General features: G+C 41.5%; 1 protein-coding gene across 1 annotated transcript in view; it reads right to left on the bottom strand.

Annotated features, from left to right (window-relative positions):
* Positions 1-15,434, bottom strand: part of LINGO2 (leucine rich repeat and Ig domain containing 2) — a 536,575-nt gene extending 521,141 nt beyond the window's left edge. The window contains exon 1 of the mRNA XM_030512831.1: positions 14,621-15,434. The gene's annotated coding sequence lies outside the window, so the exon portion shown is untranslated. The remainder of the gene's footprint in view (positions 1-14,620) is intronic.
* Positions 15,435-16,066: the final 632 nt, after the last annotated feature.

The raw sequence follows: 16,066 nt of genomic DNA, 5'->3' as shown, positions 1-16,066 counted from the left end.
TAAGATATCCCCACGTGTTCTTGCAGTGTTGTACCAAATTATATGCCATTTTATAGGGATCACGATATAAAAGCTTTTTTAAGAAATCTGCAGGGTTTTCTACAGCTTGGGAATATGTTACATTCTATAAAGCAGTAACAGCACATGGTAACCTTAAAGATTTGCAATGTGCATTTGTAAAGATATTTAGTCATAATCACTGTACATATAAAACTCTAAAATATGTTTAGTTTAAGTACCTATAAGGGAGCTGTTCTATACATATATTATACTCATGAAGGTAATTGATATTTTACTTGTAAATATAATGTATCCTTATACAAAGAATAGCCCCAGATTACTGTTGTGACTGTAATGCTACTTACACTGCAAAGTGTTTCATACATATGCATATGTTCTGAAGTGTACTTACCCACTTTCTATTTTAGATTTTTAAATTCAAATACTGATTATGAAATAAAGTGGCTACTTTTCAGTCATCTTGAAATAGAAATTAGGAAATACCTGAAACTCCCACAATCTTCTAAAACCTTGCAAATAAAACACCACTGAGTGTTTTCAAAGTAATCGGATCACCACTTCTTCAAACAACAAACCAAGAAGCCATTTGCCAAAAATTCTCCTGTGCTTTTAAGGATAGGGGGTTTTTTTCATTTTTATATTAAAAGATTGATCCTTATCTTTAAGAAGTTTCCTACAAGGAACTGAAGGCAGAAATGCAGCAGCCTCATTCTGCTGCCACAGAAGAGTATAAAATGTATGCCTGTTCTTTTACAGTTATAACTGAAAGCAAAGCAATAAGGGAAGCCAGGGAAGGAGTCTTAGTTTGACTCTTGAGTCAAGTAGAGACAGAACAGCTTTAGGCATAACAATGTTTTCGTGTGTTACTAAAATCACTTTCCTAGCATTAAAAGAAAATGACTCATTTTAAGCCTTTTTTGTTGTTACAGCACAGTCTATATGGCAGTTTCTTGTATAATTCGGTCACAGTTCATTAGGTCTCTCTTTAGATATTCACCAGTTCAGTGGATTATATCCCAAAATGAATACAGAATGAGGTTCAGATTCCAACCACTGGTGAGATGTCCTCGTGACAGGGCTGCTAACTCAGGATCTGGTGAAAAAAAGGTTTCCTCACTAGAAGATAAGCAGAATCAACAAATAAAATTCTTTAAAAAAAAACAGATCGAATGACAGTTGGAATCAGACACAAGCACACTGTTATCAAAACCAACAGGTGATACAAGTCAGTAAGATTCCTGTACTGATGTGCCTGTATCAAACACTTGGTTGATGCACGAAGACATCAACAATAGTCTCAATACCCAGGGCAAGTAATTCTCCAACCTAGCCCCTTCCTCATCTTGCATTCTATTTTTTGTGGTTTAACCCCAGGCAGCAACTGAATGAGTTGTACTTCTACAGCTGCTGAAGAAGTTGCAGCTGCTCACTGAATTTCCCACCCTCACCCTGACCCGCCCCTGGTGGGATAGGGAAGAGAATCGGAAAAGGTAAAACCTGCAGGTTGAGACAAGAAAAGTTTAATAATTAAAATAAAGTAAAATGTAATAATAGTAGTAGTAGTAATAATACTAATGAAAAGGGAGATACAAAAAAAAGAGAGAGAGGAATAAAACCCAAGAAAGACAAGTGATGCATAACACAATTGCTCACCACCTGCCGACCGATACACAGCCCAACCCGGGCAGCGATATGGGCTTTCCGGGTGACTCCCCGCAGTTTCTATAGTGGGCATGACGTGCTGCGGTAGGGAATACCCCTTTGGCTAGTTTGGTTCAGGTGTCCTGTATCTGCTCCCTCCAGGTTTCTCATGCCCCTCCTCACTGGCAGAGCATGAGAGACTGAAAAGACCTTGGTCAGGGTAAGCGCTACTTAGCAATAACTAAAACATCAGTGTGTTATAACCAAAACCAAATTTGCACATTATTTAAAATTATAATTTCACATGAGTAACCAAATCAATTAAATGCACAATGAAATATATATCTTCATTGTTGAAAGTAATTTAAGAACAACCACTTTACTTAATTTTCATTAATAAAAAAAGCATGTTTGAGAAGCAACTTGTGCAATAACTCTAATATTTTCTTTCAAGGAGTCTATAGTATTGTCTTCCAAAAGTATTTCTTGAAAGTCTTGTGCTAAATACTGTTGCCTTTTCATGACTGTATTTTACTAATAAGAAAGAAGAACAAATTGCTAACAAAAAGCTCTAGAGAACTGAAAGAATAGCCACTACATTCTGTATTATAATAAGCACTGGAAAAAAAGCTTTAAGACTTCTCAATCCTAATACTACACAGTATGAACACATGGGAGTGTAATTTTCACCAAAAGCTAGAGTGGCAAATCCTTTTTTTGGAATAAACTCCCAAATCACATGCATAGCTCCAACCACCATTATAATTCCAAAAGATAGAATCCTTTGGAAATGGCAAGGTCAGAAATGAATGTCTAACTCTTTACTCATTCCAAACTTGACAACAGCTAATGCCTACTGACTGCCGATACTGGCAGTATTAGTACTTACTCCTGAGAGAATCCCACAGTGAATCATATGTTAAAGGAATTTCAGTCAACTTCTGGTTAAAAAATGCCTTAAGAGTACTTCAAGCCAGAAGAACTGAAGACACTCCTGAGACAGCTTTACTGGAGATCAAAAGGAGTTCCATTCATACAGAGCCATTAGAAAAGTGTACTCTGTTGCAGTGTTCTTCAAATAAACAAGGAACCAGACAGGCCTGGAGCCCCACTGTGCCGTAATAACACCACAACAAAATCCAGGAGTAAAACAGACCACTGGATAGGGACTTTTAAGACACCAACCTTTAAAGAAGTCCTGCCAACTTTTGTTATCACAGCATATTTAACTCTAGGGATAGAGTCAGCGATCTTAACTTTGACCTTAAACTTTGAAAAGATGTCACATGCAAACAACAGCTCCTGCCTCCTTAATTTGGCAGCGTATTGCTGCTGATGGTTTCAAGCCTAGTAGGCTCTTTAACTTTGTGACTGCTGTTTAGTAAACCATTGTTGTTGCAGAGATGATATCTTATCACTTTTGAATTGGCCAGTGGAGTTGTTAGAGCAGTGTATTCACACAAGTTTATTCAATAAACAGCATCAGCCATATATCTTGCTAGCGCTCCAGTGGCAGAAGGGATAAAGTAATTTTATATCTTCCTGTTCATTATGCAGTTGGCTAAAGACTGCATTGACTACTGAGCAATTGAAGACTAGAAAAGACAGAATTGCCAGCTAGCAAATTTAGGATTACATGATTACCTTCCTGCCAAGAAGTAAAAGACATATTATATGCTGGTTTACAACTGGAGAAGATACCAGCAACACAGAAATTGAAGAATCTTCTTATAGCAGCTTTTTTGTCTAATATTTTTTATTTACTAGTCCTGGAACAGAGACTTGTCAAAACAACATGTTTTTCCTCTTACCAAATTCTTAACCAGAACACCAATATGCTTAGGGATTTCACCTTTCTCAAAAATTATTTTAGTAGCATTTTCTTTCTGTTTGCCACAAATCCTAGAGAAATCATTCTACAAACCCAGTAACAATTCACTATGTCATGAATCAGAGAATGAATATTTTAAGAAAAAGAAAATATAACAACTTACAAAGACCATAGAGCAGTGCCATCTAGTGATAGCCACCATAAATACCAAAGTTTGCATTAATATGTACTGCAAATAAAGTGAATATTAGCAATAACTGAACTTCACTCCTGTCTTACTTTCTGAGACAAAACATTCGTGTAACAAGCTGTAAGGGGAATAATGAGTTGTACCAGAGTTCGTGCACTTACCACTTCAAGAAAGCTCAGGTTTTGTATTTTGAAGTAAAAATGCTATAGGTAGCAGATTCACAGGAAGAACCTACCATCATTCCTAATTACAAAATGTTAGGAAAGGGGTTTAATATTTCCACTACTCTAAGAGTAACACAGAAGAAGTATTGGTAAGCGGTATCTCTGTTGTTACCTTTGAAGGATGTACTTGATGATTAACCGGAATTGAACTACAAAAGAAAGAGTAGGTAGCTCATACACAGATCTAAATTATTTTCCTGACAGCTGCATAAAATGGCTCTGTTGTACTCTAAATGAAATACCACAAGTGTCTAGTTAGGAACCTCAACTGTGAATACTCTTAAATACTAAATAGTTTCGATAAAAATTCTTATCCAAACACAGGAAAGAAACATTGCTCATTTTTTAATTTATCAAATATTTAATGATCAGCACCTATTATATTTTTTGCATACTTTCTTCTATGGTATATATGTAACAACTATGAATCACAGAAACAGTACTTTGGGTCTCAGACTTCAAAACTGCACGAAAAATTCACGCAAAACTACGCACAACTCCTTTAAAATTAACATCAGCTTGAATTATGAGGTAAGTAACAGGTTGTTTTTTGCAAGCATGAACACAGAATCATAGAGCAGAAGTTTCAAAAGAGCTTGAAGTTATGTATCTATTTCAGTGACCTTTAATATTCTAAATCCTTCTGGTAAGCTAAAAATGTAACTAACTGTTCTAATTTAAATCCATAGAAAGGACCACTCTACTATGTATATATTACAGGATTACTTTCTGCAGTTTTCTATCTGTTTCATAAAGACTAAACAAGCAGTAAATTACAGAGGTTTTGTCAGTTGCATTGCCTATATGTAACAGAATGTACTGGTGACTTGTTACAGACCCAAAAGCAATACCTAATTTTCACAGGTATTCACAATCAATTTCACATCATGATCATAATTCATTCAATAAAATGTTAGACCAGAACATGCTGTACTTCTACAGCTGCTGAAGAAGACATATGCATGATACAGTTGCTACAAAGTGACTCTGTGTGTCTGACACCATCTTTGAAGAGGCTTTAGGATTTTCTAAGTATATTCTACTTCTGTGCCTTGCTGTTCTCCATTTCTACCTATATACCCAGGGTGACTATTTGAAGACAACAAAAACTAAATCTGTTCCAATCAAAAGTTGAAAATTTAAAAAATATACTGGTTATCTGCACGTCCTTCTCTCTGCTGGTCTGGAAAAGTGTTTTTTCATGTCCAGAAAACCTACGATATATTACTAGTACCAACAGAAACACCATATAGCTAAGACAGATAAAGCAGGAATGTAAGCTCTTGATACATTACAGGCAGTTATTAGTGTCCTTCCATACATTGTTAATACCTAGCTAGCATGTGAGTAAGACCGTGATCTCGATTACACATTTTCTTGTAAAATCCAGCAGCCATGGATGTGATACAGACTTCTCATACTGTTACAGAACACTTACAATGATGAAGATTAATTCTCTGACATGGAACATGTCCTCACTTCCAGTAAAACTTTTCTTCCAGCTAAACAAGAGAATCTCTCAACTGCAAACAGCAATAGCTTCATTACTTTGTAAGAGGCAACAGCGAAAAAAAGTCATCATCTTTAGATGCACCATTCAGTACTGTTACCCTAACTGAACTAAGTACTAATGTAAGTATTTGGAGGCTACTGTCTACCCACACAAGCAAGACTAAGAAGAGTAGCATGTGCTCGCCATGTAAGTCAAGCTGGTTAGTGGCACAGTAACCAAAAGAGCAACAATTAAATTGATGGTCCTTACTGTCTTGGTATCCTTCCTTTAAAGAAAGGTAAATTTCTTCAGCAGAACAGCTAAAGCCCCAGAGGAACAGCTAACACACACACACCCCCCAGACATAGGCAAGCAATTGTATAACATGATGTAATGCAAAAGATTTTTTAATAGTATTCAAAGCATGCACTTTTTTGGGTTTGTTTTTCTTTTTTGCTCTTCTATTGCAGTTAAAAAAGGTTTGCCTGGATATAATACCTCTATAGTTTTGGAAGAGGGAAACTCTCACGAAATTCTTACTTCAATACTCTCTGGTTAATGTATAATTAATTTTAAAATATTTTGTAATTCAAATTTCTTTTCCCACGATATGACTTTCTGTTTGTCTAATGGGAAAAAATAAAAACACGGAAACTAGGATACGTATTATTAAATACCCTCATCATATCTCTACCTTTTCCATTTCAAAGCCTTAGCATGTTAATCTCAATGCATATGTAGGATTTAAATTACCTACTCATCACAAGGATTTTTTTCTCTTTAACCTTTCTCTGTTTTCAACTCTAGAAAAAAGGTTCATACAGGGGAAGTCCAAAATAATTACTGAAATAGATCTAAGTAAAGTTTTGTATCCTCCTTAATCACTTTTTTTTCCTTTTCATGTACAAACCACTTTATCTTGTCTTTCCATTGTAATTGTTTGACAGGAGATACGTGTCGACTTATTTTGCGGCCCGCAACGCATAACACTGTCCAGTACATAATTACTTCATCGTTGAAGTAGAAGTTGTATCTATTCTGTCACAAGAACTAGCTTTTCCATAATCCCAAATGATTCCTGACCTGAAAACTCCATCCCTAAAAGAATACGAAAGACCTAAGGGCTCCACACAACTTCCATTTGCAGAATATGGTATGAAAAAAAAAACAAAACCAAAAAACCGTATGGAAGTGTTTGTTGTAAACAACTACAACATCAAATTATTTACAGTTTTGGTTTTGGGGCTTTTTTTCAGGAACATACATTTGTCCCTTTAATTAAACTGGTCACAAAAACATGAACAGTTTTGAAGGAATATGTTACCAGTAAGAGAAGAGTTTGATAGTAAGACTGTAACTCATTTTAAGCCATGCTGACAGGTAGAAGGAGGTTGGACAGAACTGTTTCCATCAACAGATCTGCATATTTGCCTCCTTACTGTGAGCAGCAGCCTTATATCCTCCTAACATGTTCACCTGCATGTTTTAGGATGCTGGCTTTGTTTTTCTTAATTCTTTGTTTGAGGTTTAACATATTAATTCCTGACACAATTTTTCTTCCCAATAGTTGGCTATCCTCCAGGTCAGACATAGTATTTAGAAATAAATTACAGATTCAGAAGTCACTCAGATGCTCAGATATGTATCTCCTCCAGAAATCTTGGAAGCAAGCCATTGCACCCTTATGATATACTGCAGTTTAATTTCTGCAATTGTTCCACTGCTTTTTATCTTGACATCTCCCTTCACTACCTTTATAGTAACTCTAAGGTAACTACTTCATCCCCTATGGAGTCAACAGAAACAAGGACTGAATGTTTTTTAAGCTTTCCTGAATCTACTTACCTACTTTATAACTTAATCTAGCAAACTCAATCAATCCCCAATTGGAATGAATTCTTGTTCACACTAGGGCCTGTTTACACCAGGAACACAGAAACATTTATGTCAAATTAAATGGGTCCACTCACTCTTTGAAAGCTTCCAGTACCCAGACTGCAATAAATTAACATCGTCTATCTTTACATGGCTGCCTATAGCCCAAGTGCTTCTTTTGCACTGTAAGGTGTGCCAGTTCATACAGGAAAACAATCAAAAGCTTGCACAAGACAAGTATTTTCTCATCACACTTGGTTGATCATGCTCAGTATTCCAAAAGGTAAAAAAAAAAAAAGGACTACAAAGCCATACACTAATGTAGAATTCTCCTTATTCTTCCTGACTATCTCATGTACTGATCTAACTACAACTCATTTCTTGCCGGTTTTTCCCCACACATTAACATTTAATTTTGCATAGATTTCAAATCAAAAATCTAATCCTGTTACTACTGGTGAATGTAATCCTTACTATTTAATAAAATTATAAATGCCATCTTTTCTTCCATATAATTGCCTTAGTCTGGATAGCTGCATGTAGCACTGCAGGCTTTCAGAGCAAAAGTCTTGTAGTCAAATGAAGGAGAGTGTTTAGTTTTCTGAAACTCCTGACAGTTTCCAACACACCTGACGGGAACAGTAACACACTATGTGCTTCCAGGAAAATTATTCCTATGCCCAGAAAACTGCAGCACAGTTTTTTAGCCAAAGTGCAGTTGATTACTTTTCAGAACAGCCAGTCATGTTGATGCTGGGAGGTTAGCTTGGATGGCTCTCTCATTCCCTGACACACTGAGAAGCACGCACCACCATCATTCCCGCTTCGGCCTTCCCTATTCCTTTTTTTTCCTGAGAAACATGGGATTTTGTCACAAGAAGCCACAAAGCCTAAATGCTCTTTACTGGGGCTATCAGCTTTAGTATGTCTCAGCTAAGGCTTTGATGATGTCCAAGTGGCAAAATCCCACCATCTTAAAATCTCTCCTTTTTTTTCGCTCCAGGGCCTAGAAAGAAGCAGAATATCTTCTTCCCAATTAGCTTGTTTCTCTCCTTGTCTCTCTCCTGATGTTAGCTGCCGTCTTTATAACCTAGTCAGTCCACCTGGACATCCAGAACTCCCAACTGCTACCTCCCAGTCTGACTACAAATCCTTCTGACAACATCCTGCACAGTGGCACCAACAATTTGCTTCATCATAAGGAATGATAGAAAAATGGTTACAGATCTCAGTAACACATTTAAATACTTACACACTTGTAAGATACTGGTATTAATTCACCTACCTTTGGCTGGGAATTAACTAAAGGCTTTGATAATCCTGAGAGCTTTTTTTTTCCAAAATATTTTTTTTTAAGTCTAAATGTTCTTACCTCTTTCAAAGATTTGAACTGTACACATATAATTTCTCTTCATAGCTGTACCATATGACTTCAGTACAAAAAACTCAAGCTATAAATTAGTTCCTGACATAATTATGGTTCGCAGACACTCACATTTCCCTGGGTCTACCAACGGAATGAACTACTGTTCTCATAAACTGAAACTGGAGTCACTGGAACTAACTGACCTTCGCTGGTATTTCCCTTCAGAGAGCCGTAACAGCAAACATCCACAAAGACTAAGCACCATTCCTGAAAAAAAGTGTTTTAAACACACAGCCCACTACTACTGCTCAAAACCTAATGGGATTTATTAACCACTACTGTAACAAACTAAGGTAGTCCCATGGACCGAGTTTGACTAATTGATACAGCTGAAGAACTACTTTTTGCCACTAACACAACCCATGATTTGTGTCTAAATTCAAACTGAATGCAAAGGTTGCAACTGGACCCAAAACAGGATGAGCTCACCAAGTTCAACATAGAACACAGCGCAAACAGTATCCACAATAAGATGAAACACTGTAACTTCTTTCGTAACCAAGCAAATTTGTATTTCATGGGCAGGTACTTTTAGCTGTACATTCCAGCAGAATTCAAGCCCCACGAAAATACTCCAGGACTCTGGACTGTTTGCTCAGTATGGTGCATCCTCAGCAGCCTACTACTGCTAAGAGAAATACGCTGTGTTGCAGTAACAGAATGGTGCTAACAAAACCGCTGGGCATATGCCAACCATGGGAAAATATCAGTGCTGAGGCCCACGTGCACCATGAATGAAAGTCTACTTGATGTATTGCCACAGAGGAACATACACCTTTTTCCTTTAAAGGAAAAATAATCCTGAAAAAGCGAAAGTGAGCTTTTAAACAAAGCATCCTCTCTTCCAAAGCTCTTCATGGCCAGTATCTACTGCTGTTCCAGAAGGACTTCACCAAAATAACAAGCTGAAATGCAGTTAATGAAGCACAGCAAGCAAGAGATAAAGACCATCTGGCAAAAAAAAAAAAAAAAAAAAAAAAAAGGAAAAGATAAATAGGAGGAAAGACTAATCGAAGTTGGAAAGAGGACATAGCAGAACAGTCTAAGTAGCTGTCCAGTCCCAAGGCTAGGCTATTTGGTTGCTCTAGGGGTGTGATTCCCCCTGTCACATTCCCAGTTACAACAAAACTATCAGAGAAACGACTCCAGTAAAATCCCACTACTCCTTAGAGATGGGCCTCTGTGTTTGTAGAACTACAGGATAGCCTTTGCTCTGCCTCAGTGAATGCCACCCCTGTGGTTCTCTCAAGTTTTCAACACTGAAGATAGGTATTCTTAAAATTATTTGAGGTAAGGAGGGTTCTATTAAATTCCTATAATCTAGGCTGATGACCACTAGTTGCTCTTAAGCATGAAACGTAAATATCAGGACAAATGAAATTTTTGGAAATTTAATTTCAAATAGAAAAAGCATATTACCATTGCATGTACAAGGTAAGAAATCTTCCCACCAGTTTTACAGGATATATGTGATTTTTCATCATTCGAAAGAAACTGTCTTCCCCTGAAGAATGGCTTCAAGAAGACATAAAATTTTTATTTCAAAATGTAAAAATAGGACATATATTTATTAAAAGTAATAAAATATTAATCACACGCTACTGATGTGTAAATCCCAGCTAAATAATAAGCAATAGGACCATAGAATAATTATTCTACTTCACTCTGACTAAAGGACAGACATTTTGCAGTTAATCAAACTCTACAATAAACTCAGACGTTACACAGACAAATCTTTCTGCTGAATTTAATTCTCTTCACTCCATTCAAATACAGTTTTATTACCGAGGATGACAAAATCTTGCTATTACCTTTTTTTCCTTGCACTGCAACTTTAATTTTGAGACTGACAGCTAATAGCTTATGTTGCTTTATCTGTGCAACTAAAACCAAATTTTCTAAATTTTCTTTCTTTTTAGGAAATGCAATTGGGCTATCAGATGTAAACTCGCATACCCATTTCCTTCAGACACAATCAGTTTTCTGAGATTTTTTTTTTTAAAATCACTTTACTTTGATAATGTAATTTAAAATCTGCTAAGTATGGTATGATTTGGCTGCTTCTTGCAACCCCAAACCGAAGGGACTTTCTTGTCTATTACGAAAGGACTATGAAAAAGATTAGCTAAAGTGCTACTCAATAGTAAGCAGCAGTTTAAAAAATTTTCACTTTAAATGAAATACTGACTTTTATGCAACCTTATTTCTGTTTGTATGTAATTAGGAGTTTTTCTGGAAGGTGGGTTAAACTGTTCACTAATTCCATCTCACGGAAAAGATGTTCACTAAGTACCCACACTGACCTACTAGAACTTCCATAATAATCATCAAGCTGAAAACATAAACAGCATGTCAATATACAACAAGAGTTGCCTACAATCTGCTGATACAGATAACTACTTCAAGTTTCAAAGAGAATGAGAGATTAGACTTTAATCAAATAAAAACTCTGATCAGTATGATTATAAATAATCTCATGAACTACTGCTTCACAGGGTAGTTGCTGAAAGGAAGAGGGGAAAAAAATCACTAGATTTGCATTTTATCAACAGAAAATGGGTCACCAAAATGTCATTATACAACACTGATGACAGTTTATCTTCTATGTTTACTCCCTCTACAGACTTTCATCATTAAGAAATGGAATTGTCCCCAGGAATCAAAAGGCTTATGAGATGGCAAGCAACTCAGTTGCTTGCTCTAGTCAGCATATCTCATAGGAATAATATTGATATGTCAGCACAGAAAGCATCGATTGGTATGCTGCATGTCTTGAGGAGAAATGCCTATAAATTTCAAATACTTCAATTTAATTCTTTACAGAGTTATTTATTTTAATGTTTTTTTCTAAGATAACAGAGAAGCCACTCTCTCCAGGAAAGAAGAAAAAGCTTGCTTTTATGCTTTCAAATTAGGGAAAAAAAGTTCCTGGCTGAAAATAGATGAGCTGAAAAGATCTTGGAAAATAAACAGTTAAACTAGTCACTGTACTAATGAGAAATGAGCAATAATTTGTAAAGATTCATAATTAGACACAGCTTAGCCAAATCAGCCTTATAATGACACAGGGATGTCAATCAGTGACTAATTAGAAACAGAATTTTCTTAAATGTCCTGAATATCTGCACAAAAAGTGAAGAGAAAGTACAGAGACTTAGAATCTAGTTAACATAGTATGTTATAGAACTAATAGCCGATCAAACTCATTGGCAAAAGGAGTATGCAGCAATACACCCGGTATTGTAAAAATTTACTGAAACTGATCCACTTGTCCCTCCCCTTGTCCCTCATCTGGATTGTTAATTATCAGTAACAGCTAGAAGGAAATCTACCTTCTCACAAAGGATGAGCCAATGGACCAACAGACGACCACATACCAAACCTTCAAAACCCCTTCACCTTTTTTCCTCACTTTATTCCTGGAGGTTTAGAAACAGTCAAAAGGTACACAAACAAGCAAACAAACAAAAACAACAACACAGAAACAAAAAACAACAACAAAAAACACCAGGCAACAATCATACCTGCATGAATTATAAAATCTACCACAGGAATCCTCCTAGAATACTCATCAATGCCCCCGCTGATAACCACACCCACCCTGTGTTTCTGTGATTTCAATGCATCTTAATATACGGTATGAAAAAGCCACTAACACACACTTATATTTTTAAACTCAGCACAGAGTCACTAATATTCCAATCTACAGACCTCCTTGCCTTTCTATGTTGGAGGAAAATGATACAGCATCAGAACTACAAACGGCAAATTACTTTGGTCTTTTTTCTTAACTGCAGGATACAGAAATCCATGGTATTAGTTCACAGTGCTATGCCAGCATACTACTAATCACAGTACTTGTGGACAGCTGCCTAAACTAACAAGCTTCTCTAATACTTTGTATTCCTTCACCTCTTGCTGCGACTACGCAGGATAACATTTCCACCTAGAGCCCTTTCACAGAATGCATGGATTCTATAACAGTAGCAGAAAATCCCCAATACCTGCTGTACTACCAAACTATGCTGTTCATAGGTAGCTGATCACACCTTATTTTTGTTCAATCCATGTAACTGTTGCTTCTATTTTCTCAAGGGGGAATTCAGAGCACTAAAACAGGTTTTCAGAGTTCTGTTTACCTAAAGGAATAATATCATTGTTCTGCTGCACAGAGATTAGCTACTGTCAAAATCACTACATTTAAAGTGAGCAAAGTATGAAGGTGGCACAGTAGCTGAGCAGTCAATCGTTTTAAATACTCATCTGAAGGAAAAATCCCAAATCATATTCTGACTGGGATATTTACACATACACAACAGAGGTACGAACACAGCGACATTAGCGTACCATTGGTGTGGCCCATTAGGTAGCAAAGTAAACCACTCCACAGCTTCACCTTTACAGGGAAGCACTTCCCGGAAAGGGTGTAGCCCCTAATGGAACTACTGGTCCTTTGACTGCATACGGCAGGGAGACTGACCGTCTCTTTCAATTGAGTGGTTTCCACTGGAAGGTAGAAGCTCAGGAAAGTATATCCTTTTCTTCCACCTCCTCGCAGTTTTTTGTGGGCTGTTTTTTTTTTTTTTTTTCCTGTGGACACATCTGTTGTTGTTTCTGAATGATGAATAAAAGACTATATAATTCTTTTAGGGTATATACAGCAGTTTCAGGTGAAATCTTCTTAGATACACTTTCCATTGTAGACCCCTCAATCCCAGATGCATCACTGTAGAACGTGGGGTAAGGGTTCGGAACTACTGGGTGCATGGTTTACAGGTCATGATTTACCTCCCTGAATGTTATGCAAACTAATTTTCACTTCCATTCTCTTAGTGCTGTACTTTTGACTGAAATAAAGGCTGCACGGCTCATTTTCATGACAAAGCCACAAAACAGCCGTGTGCTCCTGTGCTCCTCCCCCATCCTCTTCCCCCCTCCTCCCGCCCAGCACTTGGCAAGCAATACAAGTTCAAATATGATTTATTTTTGAAACGTTCAGACGTTTTCCTTTTTAAACAAGGAGGTCTTCTGAAAGAACAGCATTATGAAATAGCAGCATATAATGACAAAGCACTGCAGTTCTCAGCTTGGCAAGGAAAGCCATAAGGGAAAAATGCTTAAGAACATTTGATGTTTACTCCAGCAACTATGGGACAGAACTTGTAAACCATTGCAATTTCGACTCGAAACTGGAGAAACGATATAACGGCATGTGCTTTTCTTGCCTTTGTTTTTCTTCCAGGTATGTTCAGGAGCACCTGCATGTACCTCGAGATGCTCCTTTAAACAGGAGGTATTCAGAATCTGCTTTGCAGAAGGTAGAACAGTCTCTTCACCGCCTCCTCTCCCCACCCCCGCCGCCCCGCAAAAGCCCCATTTTACTGATGCACGTACTCCAGCGAGCGCATCCACCTCGGCAGCGGACACAGGTGTGGAAGCATCTCCGCGCAGGCGACAAAGGACTGCGCTTGTGCCAAGTCGCTGGGAGCCCCCGGAGCACTCCAGCCCCCCATCACACGGCTCCCGGCCCGGTGGGTGAAGCTCTTCCCCGGGTGGGAGTGAGGAAGGGGCTTCATGCTGGGCACGACTGTCCCTCACCCGCTGACTGGGGCACCCCAGTCCGCCCACCCTGCCGCCGCGCGGGCAGCGCCGTCCACCCTTCATCCGAGAGCCGCCGGGGCCGCCGGAACGAGGCCGGCCCGAGAAGGAGGGCGGTGACGGGCTCCTCGCTGCGCCCCATCCCGCCGGCTCTCGCCCCCTGCAGCACCCTCCCCGGAGGGGGGCACAGCGGGGCGAAGGAGCGCAACTCCTACGCTGCAGTCTCCTCTTCCCCCACCCCCCGAAAGTTACTCTGCACTGACGAGTGGGTTACCCCGTGCCACCTGCCCCGACGGTTCCGGGGGGTTTCCCCGTCGCTTACCTGACGGCTGCCGGGGCGCTCCCTCACGGCGAGCGGCGGCGGGGCGCGCCGCAGCCGGGGCTGCCTCTACCGCCACCTTCACAGTCCCCTCCCGAGGTGAGCGACGCGCTGGGCGGCGGCGGGGAGCAGCCGGAGAGCCGTGACATTTAACCGGGCGTGAGCTGAGTCGCGGCGAAGGAGAGGGTGCCTCTCCTACCTGGCGGGCTGGGCGGCCGGTTACCGCCCTCCTCTCCCCGGGCAAGCTGAGGCGGAGGGGGAAGCCCAGTCCATAGCCGGAGAGCCAGCCGCAGCGCGCTGCACGAGCCGCAGGCGGCTCCGCTTCTCTCCTCTGCTCCCTGGCAGTTGCTGCTGTCCCTTCCCTGCGGCAGCTGCGGCTGGGTAACGGGGGCGAGGGCTGGCCGCCTGCCCCTCGGCGTGGCCGGCACCAGAGGGACGGCGGCGGGGCGCGGTGGCGGGCGGGCGGCGAGGCGGCAGCGGCGGCAGCGCGGGGAGGCAGCGCCAGCTCGAGGTGAGGGAGGGCGGGCGGGCGGGCGGTGGGGGGGGCGTCTCTGTCAGAGGCGGAACGGCTCCTTCCGCGCGGCGGCTCACACACCGGCGAGTCCCGCCGAGGCGGCGGCGGCGGCACCTCGGGGACGCAGCGCGGTGCTGTGGGTCCGGGCGTCCGTGCCTACACTCAGGTCCCCGGCGGGCCGCGGCGACGTGCCCCCAGCCCCGGCCGCCGTTCCCCGTGGGCAGCCGCCGACCGACCGGTCGCCCTCCAACGCTGTGAGGAGGGGGCGTGCGTGCGCGCGCGGGCGCGGCTCCCGCCAAGGCCCCGCGAGTCGCGGTGCTTCCGCCTCCCCCGCGCGGGCGGCGGCGTTGTCAATTCTCCCCCCCCACCGGTGCCCTCCCTCTGGTGCCGCCCCGCAGCTTTCCCGCCGGGACCGGGCTGGCAAAGCCGCGCGACGCCGGGAGGACAGAGACCCCCGCGGGGTGCTGCGGTCTTCTGGGGTGGGGATCTTCTCCCCTGGGAACGGAGGAGGGGGAACCCGCGCGGTGGGGCGGCCCTTTCCGGCGCGGCGTGGGAGAGGAGGTCACGCGTTCGCGGCTGGTGGGGCCCCGCACTGAGGCCGTCTGTCTGCCCACCCGACGGCACCTCGAGGCAGCGCTGGGCACCTTCGGAGAGAGGGAAGCGTAGAAGGGCGGGTAACGTCCGGCGGAGCGAGGCGGCGCCGCCTCCTTGGAGAGGCGCGGCGCGGCTGAGGCGGGCGTGAGGCAGTGGCCGTCGCCGTCGGCCCTGTGTTGAGCAGGCGGCCGTGTCCAAGACCGTACTGTGGTGTGAGGGCGTCTCCAACCTTGTGGCCGTCTGCTTGGCTTGTGCCTGATACTGGAAGAGCTGCGGCGCTCTGGTTCTTTCCTGCATTCACGGCAGTCAGGGCTGCGTGGTTTCTGGAGTTCAGTACACCA

The sequence above is a fragment of the Strigops habroptila genome, chromosome Z (assembly GCF_004027225.2).
Source record: "Strigops habroptila isolate Jane chromosome Z, bStrHab1.2.pri, whole genome shotgun sequence".
Lineage (NCBI taxonomy): Eukaryota > Metazoa > Chordata > Aves > Psittaciformes > Psittacidae > Strigops > Strigops habroptila.
This window is presented reverse-complemented; position numbering and strand designations above follow the sequence as displayed.